This window comes from Grammomys surdaster, unplaced genomic scaffold (genome assembly GCF_004785775.1).
Source record: "Grammomys surdaster isolate TR1022 unplaced genomic scaffold, NIH_TR_1.0 327, whole genome shotgun sequence".
In the NCBI taxonomy this organism is placed as follows: Eukaryota; Metazoa; Chordata; class Mammalia; order Rodentia; family Muridae; genus Grammomys; species Grammomys surdaster.
Window position 1 is genome coordinate 260,490 of NW_021604746.1, and position 12,681 is coordinate 273,170.

The 12,681-nt window shown below is 41.7% G+C and overlaps 1 protein-coding gene and 1 pseudogene across 1 annotated transcript in view; both read right to left on the reverse strand.

Annotated features, from left to right (window-relative positions):
* The window catches only part of LOC114630086 (zinc finger protein 54-like), a 14,999-nt gene extending 8,478 nt beyond the window's left edge, over nucleotides 1-6,521 (reverse strand). Inside the window, exon 1 of the mRNA XM_028778164.1 lies at nucleotides 6,495-6,521. The gene's annotated coding sequence lies outside the window, so the exon portion shown is untranslated. The remainder of the gene's footprint in view (nucleotides 1-6,494) is intronic.
* A 4,274-nt stretch (nucleotides 6,522-10,795) lies between these two features.
* Nucleotides 10,796-11,242, reverse strand: LOC114630082 (annotated as a pseudogene).
* Between the last annotated feature and the right edge of the window lie 1,439 nt (nucleotides 11,243-12,681).

A 12,681-nucleotide genomic window follows, 5' to 3' on the forward strand; every position in this document is an offset into this window, starting at 1 on the left:
GATAGATAGATAGATAGATAGATAGATAGATAGATAGATAGATAGATAGATAGATAGATTAGCAACTGAATTGAACACACAATGATCAACAGCAGTTGCAGTGGCCAATATGCACATGTTAAAAGCTCTACATTATAGGCCATAAGATTCTGTAAATTCAATATACAGAGATTCCAATTCTGTCTAGTCAGTGTCCACACTCATGTTTCTAAACAGCAACAAATGTATGTTTTAGGTAATTTCTTGAAATGTAAACAGATAATATTCCCTAAGCTAAAGATGTAAACAGAGAACAGTATTCAAAAAAAGAAAAATGACAGCTGACATTGAAGACCTCCGCAGAGGGGAGACCCTCTCTCAAGTCTCAGAAAGTCGCGACCACCCAGTAATCTGCTCGAGACACCATGTACCGGAGCAATTGCGAGGTTATTTATTAGGGTGTGACAACTAGCTGCCGGTCAATTCGCATGCCCATGCAGGAGCTGAATTGACCCCGACAGCCAGTTTGAAAGGAGTTTTTATAGGGAAAAACCATAAACCAAGGAACGGGAAGGGGGTGAGGGGGTTGCTAGGGTGATATAACATAAAAATAGTGGAACATTCCAAAGGAACCCAACCTACATGAATCAGGATCAGGTGAAAACTCTCTGTATGCTTATCTTTCCCAAGAATGTGGTCCTGCCCTGTTACTTCGGCCTTGCCCTGTCACTATGGTTCTCAGCTTGGTTACACCTGGCTAAATTGCATTCTAGCCAGTCTGTCCACATTTCCAACCTGCTTCATGCCTCCATGTCTTTGTAAAGAAAGCCTAAAGAATATTTTATGTCTAAAAAGGATTCTATATACCCAGTATCCGTAACTTTTCCCTCTACAACATTAAAATAAATATTTTCTGCTGAGGGCCATGCAAGAGGAATGGAAAACAGCTTTAGAACTCATGGAACAGGGCCCACTGGTTAGTACATCCAAGATGGATGAGCCTCCAAGAGGCATGTCCCTGAGGAACATGTGTCCTGAGGACACTGCCAAAGTCTGTTTCTCAGAAAAGTGGGAATAGTCCTACCTCAATCAATTCTCCAGTTGTCTTCTGATTGACCACAGTTTAGGCTGGGCCCTGGCAGCAGGCAAGGGATTGGGGCAGTTACACACAGTGGCTATCATCCCACAAACCCGGTGGTGCCTTATGTCAGTTACACACAGTGGCTATCATCCCACAAACCCGGTGGTGCTCTATGTCATTATGCTCGAATCTTCTTGGAGACCCTGTGGGGGTCATTGTTAGGATTCTGGAGTTTCTGTCTGTCCCGGTAAGTTTAAACATATTAATTCCATATTTAGCAGATCTCTGCCTAATTTGAGGGCTACTTGTACTACCTTCCTAGCAAACCTGAGTTAAACAACCTTTGTCTGTCTTAGTTATCAGTTTCAAACTGTATCTTTCAAACATAATACTGGAGATTAAATAAAGCTTTAATCTTATAGTTAACTGCATCAATACTTAGCGTGACTTTAAATATGTTAACATATTAAAGAATTTGATCATCTTCAAGGTTACTATCAATCTCTGTCAGACTTGAACCTTAAAACTTACAGTTTTGACCACTTTGGAAATCAAGTTCACAGTTTTTCAGAAAACTGAGAATAGTTCTACTAAGACCCAGCTATGCCACTCCTTGGCATATACCCAAAAGATGTTGCTCCAACATCCCACAAGGACACTTGTTCAACTATGTTCATAGCAGCTTTATTCCTAATAGCCAGAAACTGGAGATAACCTAGATGTCCCTCAACTGTAAAATGGATTTTTTAAAAAATGTGGTACATCTACACAATGGAATACTACTCAGCTATGAAAAACAAGGACATCATGAAATTTGTGGGTTAATGGAAGGAACTTGAAAATATCACCCTGAATAAGGTAACCCGGTCCCAAAATGACATGCATGGTGTGTGTATTCACTTATAATATAGGATATCTATGCCACACTCCACAGACCCAAAGAAGCTAAACTAGAAGGAAGCCAAGACAAAGTTTTCCTTACTTTTCTAGCTGTAATTTCATTCGAGCAGTTCACTGTTATCTGCTGAACCCAATTCATAAGGGCCTAGAGATTTTTATGGGATACACAGCCATCAGCTTCCTTACAGGAGAAGCTGAGAAGTGCCCCTTTAAGAGTATCTTGTATAGACAAGCAGCCCCTGGCAGGACTTTCTCCAGCAGTGCTAGACTCTCAGCTTCAGATGCAGGTACAGGGCTCCAAGGGCAGTTTATCAGTTTTTGTTAGGCTAATTCAGACTGCTTCTTTCCTTCTAAAATATCAAGGGACGAACGACCAGCAGATGAAGCTTTAACCATTTTTTTTCTTTGAATAGGAAACACTGAGCAACAATATAGCAACAAAAGAAAACTACAGATATAAACTGCCAGATATGGATAGACTGGCATACCAAAGACAAACAATAGAGTTGGGGGAATACCCGAGAGGGAAGAGAACCAGATGTCTCACCAAAGGGAACCAGAACTAGAACCAAGTGTTCCCCTAGTGGGAACCAGAGGGGAACCAGTACATCTCCTGACCTCCTCTTGACCTTAGGAGATTTTGCTCTGTCCTGCCCTCCTCCTTTGGGTCTCCAAAGGTTTAGAACAGACCAGAGGCAAACCCAAAACAAGAAAAAGAACTATGCAGGTACAAGAAACTTACCTTCTCATGAAGGTAATTCACTAGCAATAATTGAGGGGTGTTCGAGAGTAAGGAGTATTCCTGGCCAATGCAAAAAAATGTTTGGGCTCAGGAAATTGCCACACAAACCAATCTCAGTTAAGTAAGAATAGTTTATTGAATGCACACCAAAATACTGGATGTCCAGGAACGCAAAAACGGACCAGAAGCCTAATTGCTGTACTAGTCTGCTCTCAGGGTAGGCTTTTCATAGGGAAAAAAAAAAAAACAGGTTCAAAAGTTTAAAGGGCAAGGAGGGGAGCAGTTGGCTTACTAGGCAAAGTGTTATCAGCTAACCTTTAAGCTGATTGGTCCTGAGTAAGGTAAGTGGGGAGTGGGTGGATGGGTGGTGAACAGGGGAATTTCAGAACATTGAGATAACAGCGCATGAGTATTATAATAAAACCTTTTTGTCTTATTAGTAGCATTCTTCAGTGTCAGCTCCAAAACCACAGTGAGCTCATACATAGGTGCAGGAAGGGCTGCCTGGTGGCAGCTCTGACTCAGGATATTTTAAACATAACAGTTCATATTGAAACTTGATTTGATGTATCCTATTGAAAGCTTTGTGGGATTTATTAAGATCATTATTAAAATAATCATCAAATTTATTAAAATAATTATTAATTATTAATATTAGAAAACATCATTCAGAACATTCATACAGAACAAAACAGGGTACGTGGTCAGTATGGCCTTGCTCTAAGCCAAGTCACTTCTCTGTGTCAGTGACTGGCAGGCATGTCACAGCAACAATATGAAATAGCTGTGAGGCATGGAACAAAACAGTTACAGTATTCTAGTGGAGTCAGACCATAACAGGAACAAGAACAAGAGCATCACTGGCTGACATGGCTCTCACTAAGACGACTGGTGATGATTGATTTCTTATACCCATGTTTGCCCTCAGCTTCCTGTTATGATTTAATAAGAATTGCTGATGAGCAGATGTGCATTCTGAGAATTTAAAGTAGATATGATTGATTTTACATAAAAGTTTCAATTTGTCATTCTTTTAAGACTCTTACAAAATTACTTTTAAAGATAAATAATAAAATAATTGATCCTTTCTTTATAACCACAAATTGCTGCCTGCCAGTGGGAGAAACTGGCTGAGAAAACTCCCTTGCTTGCTCACACTTTGTTCTGTAACAAGTTGCTTAGTTATGAATGTCTAAGTGGGTTCTTGGGAATAATTTGTTTTCTTTACCTGACCTATGTAACATTTCTTGTAAAGGTATTGGAGAACATATTGTTTTTTCATAGTCATTCACTACAAGATAAATAAAATGCAATCACATTGTAATTTTATACTGCTTGAAAGATTTTGCTGGGATATATAAGCTATGAGAGGAAAAATGAAGATGTTGAAACCTTGTTCCATCTATGAAATCTGTATATATGTATATGTAAAGTTTGTATGGGAATGTGTTGGAACTTTGTTCCATCCATCAAATCTGTATGTATGTAAATATGTAAAGCCTGGGTGGGTGATTGTTGGAGCTGGCTCCATCCACCAACTCTGTGTATATATGTATATGTGTGAAATGCTTGGAGCCTGCTTGTTGGAACAGTGTTCCTTCCACCCACAAAATGTTTGCGTGTGTGTGTGTGTGTGTGTGTGTGTGTGTGTGTGTGTGAAATGCTTGGAGCATGCTTGCTGGAGCTTTGCTCCAGCCATTCATACAACTGTCTGTCTGTCCATTTGTCCATCTTTTGCTGCATCCACTCAGTTTGTGTGTGTGTGTGTGTGCTTCTGTCTGTCTGTCTGTCTGTCTATGAATTTTCTCTTTTCTTTCTCACTGGCCCCTAAGAGTTATAAGAGTTATAAGAATTCGGAGTTTTTCCTCTGGTACAGGGAATGCCAGCCACAGTCAATCAAGTTTTGTTCCCTGAGAGAAAAGTCTCCTGAGTTATTTCTCTAATTGATGGCTGCCATAGGCATCAGCCCCATCAGTACCTGGACTGATACCTCAAACCCTCCATCAGCCCCTCTCAGTGCTGACCTCCACCAGCCGCTCTCAGCACTGACCCCCACCCACGTCACTCCTTGCTGCCGGCCACAGTTTACACCCCACCCCCATGAAAGTGAACCCCGGTCTTTGACATCCTACACATTTTCTATCAAAAAATTCATTTCATATTGTTGAGGTCCAGGAGTCGCCCCAGAAAACATTCTAACACTGATCTCAGTTAAACAGGTATAGTTTATTAAACGCACACTCCAAGACTGATCAAGCTGGGCAAGAGCTCAAAGCTGTGGACATTTCTCAGGGCCAGTTTATAAACAATAAAACTGCAAAAATCACATTGAGCTCATACACCTGGAATGAATGCTGGAAGTGCTACCAGCTGTCAGCCTTGACTCAAGACATTTTAAACATAACAGTTCATATTAACCTGTAATTTGATGGGTCCTACGTGAAAAATTATAGTGGTGGAATTTCTTAACACTAACAAGCCTCATAACATACAGAACACAACCAGCTATGTGGTCAGCATGACCCTGCTGAGTCAAGTTATTTTCTGCATCACTGACTGGCAGGAATATTACAGCAATAATAAAAAATAGCTGGTAAGCATGGAACAAAATGCCCATGGCTATGCTAGGGGGGCAGGTCTCAACAGTATCTAAAGATACAAGCTACCAGGCTATAAAATAATTTTTTTCGAGACAGTAGCCTTAGCTGTCTTGTAACTTGCCCTGTAGTCTAGGCTGGCCTTGGACTCATAGAGATTAGTCAGCCCCTTCCTCCAAAGTGCTGGTATTAAAGGCTTACACTAACACCATCAGGTTTAAACATTATTTTAAAATGCTATATCTATAGACAGTAGTAAAAAGACTGATGGTCATAATTATACTAGTGGCAGAAAATCTAAGACAAAAGTATTAAAATATAAAATAAAGAGTATTAGCAAATGATAAAATGGACCATTAGATATAAAGTACTTGATAAACATGGGTGCATGTCACAAAACCCAGAATGCAGACATCCCCAGCAGACATAAATAGGAGACTACATAAAACATGTGAAAACGGGTACATTGAACATGTTCTTTTCAAACATGAGAAGACAACCTAGAAGAAGTTTTGTCTTATCTAACACTCCGACTACTTTTTATTAAAGTTCTATTTGCATATTTTACAGAAAGCAATCCTGAAATTACCACGGAACAGCACAGAGCTCGAAAACACTAAGAGAATCACACCTAGAGGCGATCTCACAGTATATTACAATTACAGCAATGGAAACCTCTTGGAATTGTCATGACAACGGACAATAGGAGGTATCCCTGGGAAGACAGGAGAGACAGAGTTTACCTGTCTGCAAATATAGTTCCTGATTCTTATGAAAACTTTGTTGGGATTATTTTCAGGAAAAGAGAAATTAACACTAAAAGAACATGCTAGAATACCAAAAGCTCCAAATTTCTTAAAACAATAAATACACCTAAAAGTATTAATTTTTATAATTTTATAATATATTAAAATCACTGAAATGAACACCATTTAATATTGGCATGTAGACACGATCAGTATGAAGACAGCATCACTCACACACACAGTCAAGTCAAAGTTTATTGTCTCCTAGTATTAGTTCTTCTATACAAAGTCTTCTCATCTCTACAATAGGATAGTCCTGAAAAGATTTTTCTCAGTGGATATCTCCAGAAATATTCCTAGTGAAACAGAATGTGGCAAAACTGATTTCATGTCCCACTTACACGGTCACTTGAGCCCCTTGCCATCCCTTCACCAATCCTCCAACATACCTGGATCCTTAGCTACTGTCTCCTCCCTCTCCACCTTCCAGGTCTCTCTGTTCTGCTCCACAGGTGAGCAGGTCTGGGTGATCAGTGAGCCCTGCACATGAGAAGGAGATTCTTCAGAAAGCACCTAGATGGCTAACTTACTACTGTGTTCAATAGATAAAGAGAAATGAAATTGAGGATTCTATAGTGACCCCCTAATTGTCACACAATGTCAGAATACTGAAAATATTTAGGAAGCATTTTCAGTTAGCATAAATTGACCCTCACCTCCAATTCCGGCTCAGTGAAGCCTGAGGGTCAGAAATGGAACTGAACGACTGGAATATGAATAGTATATACTAGTGAAGTTCTGAATTTATCATGGACTAAAAATGATGGAAGCCTTACACTCTCAAAGGAACACACCAAAGAAGAGAAAACATCTCATAAAATTTTTGTTCCTCTAAAGATTTCACCTTACTTTGTGGGGTCTAAGACTCATCCACACAAATCCCACATACTTGCAGTCTAATTTGCCAAGAACCCTAAGGAGGAGCAAGGGGGACAGCAAGAAAACTATTCTCATCCACAGAAACCAGACTCTTCTAATTCTGCAACATGCAGTCTCTGTACAGAGACCTCCTAGCAGGGACCAGGCATTGCCTCTCCTCCTGGGAGAAGTCCACAGCCACACCACTGATTGTCAACAGATCACAAAATAAAAGACAACAGGTTGAACATTCCTGCTGCTGTACAACTTTAATGTGAGCACTGAGGAGATAGAGGTCGGTGGAAATCTGTGAATTCCAGTCCAGCCTGGTCTACATGGTGACTTCTACATAACAGTTTGGTCATGTGTCCATGGGCAGAATGCTTTTCCTGAACCAAGAAGACAAAAGGATTGCAGAGATTTTTCTGATGTATATGAGTTATCATAATTATTCACAAGATGTTTTCTAATATTTTAATACCTTTTAATTTTCTCATCCTCTCCCTCTCTCCCTCTCTCTCCCCCTCCCCCATTCTCTCCAAAACATGGTTTCTCTGTGTAGCCCTGGGTGTCCTTAAACTTGCTCTGTAAACCAGGCTGGCAAAGAACACCAAGATCTACCTGCCTCTGCCTCCAGAGTGCTGGGATTGCAGGTGTGTACCACCACTAAATGCTGGTTTATAGTGCCCTAACTGTAAAAATCCTGTGACCTGATTCCCTCAAACAGCATACTGTGATCTCCAGGCTCTAATTTACAACCTTAAGAACTCAGCACAAGAAAACACTTTTTTCTTTTCTTTCCTTTCCTTTTCCTTTCTTCCTTCCCTCCTTTCTGCCCATCCTCTTTTTTTCTTCTTGTTTTTGTTTGTTTGTTTTTTGTTTTTTGAGACAGGGTCTCACCATGTAGCTCTGGCTTTCCTGGAACTCACTATGTAAACCATGCTAGCCTCACTGAGATCCACTGCCTTTGCCTCTTGAGTGCTGAGATAAAAGGAGAGGGTCACCAAGCCTGGTTGCACATTTTTATAACACTGTATTTACACCACAGATTGCAAATGTTTCAGATGGAAAATTAATGGTGGATAGAAAGTTTGCTTTTAAAAGTTAATGTTTACATCCATACCTGTGGAACTCACAACAAATTGTATTTTCAGAGTCAATTAAATTTATAGAAGTTCCTTTCCTGACTGATATCTAAAAGCTCTCTGGGAATCCATGTCCCTAGGTCCATATGCCACTCTCTTGACTAGAGAAGTGGTAGAACACAGATGTTAGTATGGGTGATTATAAATTTGTAGCTTTGTCCTTTCCACCATAGCAAAGAGAACTGTGTTTGCAAATATCAGCAGATAAATTCAAATATTCGTCTAGATTATTCTTATGAGAATATCTGACAGCCAGAAGATAAATAAAAAGAAATAGTATTATCCCAGTTAATATTATTGAAAATTTATCGACGTGGGTAAGACATCTACAGCAGAATTTTGAGAGCTGCCATCCTTATGAGTAGTGGAGACACTGACCATGCTCTGCTCCGCTCCCACCCGTTCTCCGGCCCCCGCAGCTCCTCTGACCTGAGTAGTTCCAGGGCCTCCAGGCTGCGGTTCCTGCGGCTGAGGTCCTGACTGCTGACTCTCCAGGACGCCCCAGAAGCACCTGAGGTTCAGGGAAGTTTTTGGTCCCCGAGACCCCGAACGTGTCCTCTGCACGCAGGTCTCCAACACGCGATTCCACACGGTGCAAGCCGCTCCAGCTCACTCTGGAAGGGAGTTCTTGACACTTCTGGCTTTGACCCTTTATTCCCACTTCCTTTGGCTCACACACTTAGCGTCCAATTTCCCTAACGTCACTGCTGTAACCCCGCCCACTCTGCGCCCTCTCTAAAGCAACCAGCCAACAGACTACGTCTTCCCAACCTCAGTTTCTAGGTGTGTGGCCCCGCCCCGCCGAAACCAGCCCCTCCCCCTCAGCCTCTGGCTTCTTTTCACACTGCTTCAGCACTCTTGGACTGCTTGGACCTGCTCTGCATAGCCTCCACACGTGCTTGCTGCCAGCCTAGACCAGAAGTGGATATACTAGGACTCTGCACCCTGGTATCTGACCCCCATATCAGAACCCTTCAAGATGCAAGATAGGCAGCCTAAATCGCCATCGGAGTATCAGCTTGTACTACGAAAATACATACAGAAGAACAACAGGATAAAATTCAGATGTCAGAATCCCGTCCCCAAAACACAAACATGAGAAGCCAAAACCAAATACTGCAATTTTGATTTGGGGAAAGATCTTTCAGGAATGATCTGTCTCAAGAACTCAGCGGTCAGTGTTGGGGTCCAGGAGTCGTTCCATAAACCAATTTCTGTCAGACAAGGATTGTTTATTGGAATTTGGGGGCTGAGCTACAACCCCAAACATTTGCCAGGGCCTGTTTATAAAGGAAAACACACACACACTGAACTCATGTACAGGTGCAGGAAGTGCTGTCTCTGATCTACTCTGACTCAAGCTATTTTAGCTAGCTAGACAGAACAATTCTAACTGACCTTTATTCTGATTGGTCCTAAGTGGGGCTTTTGGTTGTCCAATTTCTTAAGATTAACAAACCTCAGAACATAACAGCATATGTAGTCAGAATGACCGTGATCTGAGTCAAGTTATTTTTCTGTGTCAATGACTGGCAAGCATATTACAGAAACAATATGAAATAACTGGCAGGCATGGAACAAAATGGCTACAGCTATGTTGTGGGGGGAGGGGGGGAGATTGTCAGACCTCAACAGCCCACAGCTAAGAGCTCAGTGCTGAATTCATCCCGCATTGTACTGCTTTGACCACTAGATGACAGTATTGCCGTTTTAGTAACTTGGAAACACGTTTGGCTTCATGATTCGTGCTAAAAGTGCTTTTAAAGACCTCCGCAGAGGGGAGACGCTCACTCAAGTCTCAGAAAGTCGCGGCCACCCAGTAATCTGCTCGAGGCATCATGTACCGGAGCAATTGCGAGATTTATTAGGGCGTGACAACTAGCTGGCGGTCAATTCGTATGCCCACGCAGGAGCTGAATTGACCCCGACAGCCAGTTTGAGAGAGGTTTTAAGGGGAAAAACCACAAACCAAGGAATAGGGAGGGGAATGAGGGGTTGTTGAGGTGGCATAACATAAAAATAGTGGAACATTCCAAAGGAACCCAACCTACATGAGTCAGGGTCAGGTGAAAGCTCTCTGTATGCTTATCTTTCTCAAGAATGTGGTCCTGCCCTGTTACTTCAGCCTTGCCCTGTCACTGCAGTTCCCAGCTTGGTTCTCAACTTGGTTCTCAGCTTGTTTCCACCTAGTTCACTTGCATTCTTTCTTTTCTCTTTGTGATAGGCCAGTTCCAGTAATGGTGACTGGTCTTTCTACATTCCTAACTTGCTTCATGCCTCGGTTTCTCCATGTCTTTATAAAGAAAGCCTAAAGAATATTTTATATATCTAAAAAGGATTCTATATACCCAGTATCTATAATTTTTCACTCTACACTTTGAGATAAAACCTAGAATTTATTTATTTTTTTGTGATATTCAATTTTCTCAAGTCATTGTTCAATTTATTTATTTATTTATTTATTTATTTATTTTTAGCAGCATAGCTTTATTTTCTTCAGCAACAAACATTGAAGCACAAACCAAATGGCCTCTAATGGCCCCTAAGTGCCTGAGGACCAAATCAGGATAAAAAATTAGGCCCCCACTTTTATGTAGCAGCCACTATTCTGGAATCTTTTCCCTGGGGAAAATTTTACTGCTTAAGAGGAGACGGAGATAAGGTCAGACCTGGGTCCCCAGCCAGGTTTAACAGGAAATCGGAGGCCCAAAGAGATGTATAGTGTTCACCACTAGGGAAAGCTGATCAAGAAAGTTCATGATGGAAATTCGGAGGAGGCAAGAATCTTCCGCAATCCAGTGTATCTCCAGCATGCTGCCGCTCACTTTAAGCTCCTTCCCAACCAGTTCGTGGTGTGGTTCGACATCAGGAGTTAGGGACCCACAGGCGATTTCTGCCTCCAAAGAGGTCGGGAAAGGCACGAAGAGGGCGAATCTATGATGTCGGAATCCAGGCCTTTGGGTTAAAGGCACGGTGCTTTTGCTGGGATTTCGGGAGGCTTCTATTGCTCTTGCAACAGGGTAAGCTCCACTGGGAATAACTGCCATTATGTCTGCACTACCAGGACAGCAGCGGCCAGTCGGACCATCAGCGACATCTGCAGTGTGGCTTAAACATGTGTGTGCTGTCTGCATGTCTGCTGCAGCCTCTCCGAACAACCCACCCTCGTGATACCAGCCCGCCCCCTCTAGAATTTATTTTTTTAATACAGTGGTGAACGCAAAGAATCTTGGCTGTCCCTTGTAGGCATAAATTTTTTGCAGCCTATTTTAATAAACATTCAACCTCTCTTCTTTTCCACCAGCCACCAGAGGTAGTGGAAAAGAAAACTTATTAGGATATGAGAGTAATGGCCCTGCTTAGCAATAGTTCTTTGAGGGCAAGCACAGTCTTCTTTGTCAGCAGTTCAGACCTGTAGCAAGCACAAAATACAAATCAGCTGTTGCAGTGCAGTCCTCTTGGCAAGCAGACACCACACATGAACCAGCTATAGCTTAATCCTGAAGGACAACAAGCTGAGGCCACTGAAGCAGCAAGAAACCACAAGAACCTCACCAGAAGTTCTTTGGAAAGTTTCTTTGAATGGCAGCATTACCACAAGTGGAGCCAATACACACATGTCATGTCATTAGCGAAGAATAGCAAGACAAAACAAAGCAAACAAATGCTCTCTCTCCCACTGTCTGTGGGGTCACTTGCCCTTTCACGTGTTTGCTATAGCAAGACATCCTTTCACCTGTGGGCTCCAGCAAAACGTCATTTGACTTACCTGACTTTCCAAAGAAACTAGAAGTTTGCACTTCAGTCCCTGATGCAGAAAATAAGTAAGGTATGTGGTTCCAACCCTAATAAAGTGAGTTACATCATCCATCTGTAGCTCTGGGAACACTGGGGAAAAGGTGGTTAGGAAATAAGAAGGGAAAGAGGGGGAAGGGCTAAGACAGGCCATTCTCCAGACTCCATGCAACTACAGTAATCAGTAACCAACAGTAACAGTCCTTGCCTGAACTGTTCTCACACAAGACCACAGCCAGGAAAGGGAATGGCTCACTTTACCTCTCTGATATTGGCTATGGATAGACTTGTTTTATGTAGTTTAAATTTTATATGTTATATGGACCTGGGAACTCATCTATTTCAATTACAGTTTCCAATTCAGTGAAAATAAGTCTTTAATATAAGTAGGAGTAAGATCTACATGTTCACTCATGTCTTTAATGTACTTTAAGGCTACTTAATGTAGCCTGTGCAATTGTCCTGACACAGTAACATACTGTTACATATAGTTTGCAAGGTTATGCAAGCCTTTAACCCCAGCACTAAAAAGGCAGAACAAGGGGAACTCTGAGTTCAGGGCCATCCTGTTCTACATAATGAGTCTAGGACAGCTGATAATACAAAAATAGTCTCTGTCTCAAAATAAAAAAAACCCCTCCCGGAAGAGTAACTTTTACAGGACCAGAAACACCATACAAGCTTCTAAAGAAGGACACCATTGAAAAGTCCTACCCAGCTATGGTGTCTGTAAACCACATCAGTAGTCAGCACAGTACAATAACCCTGAGTGCAGTAG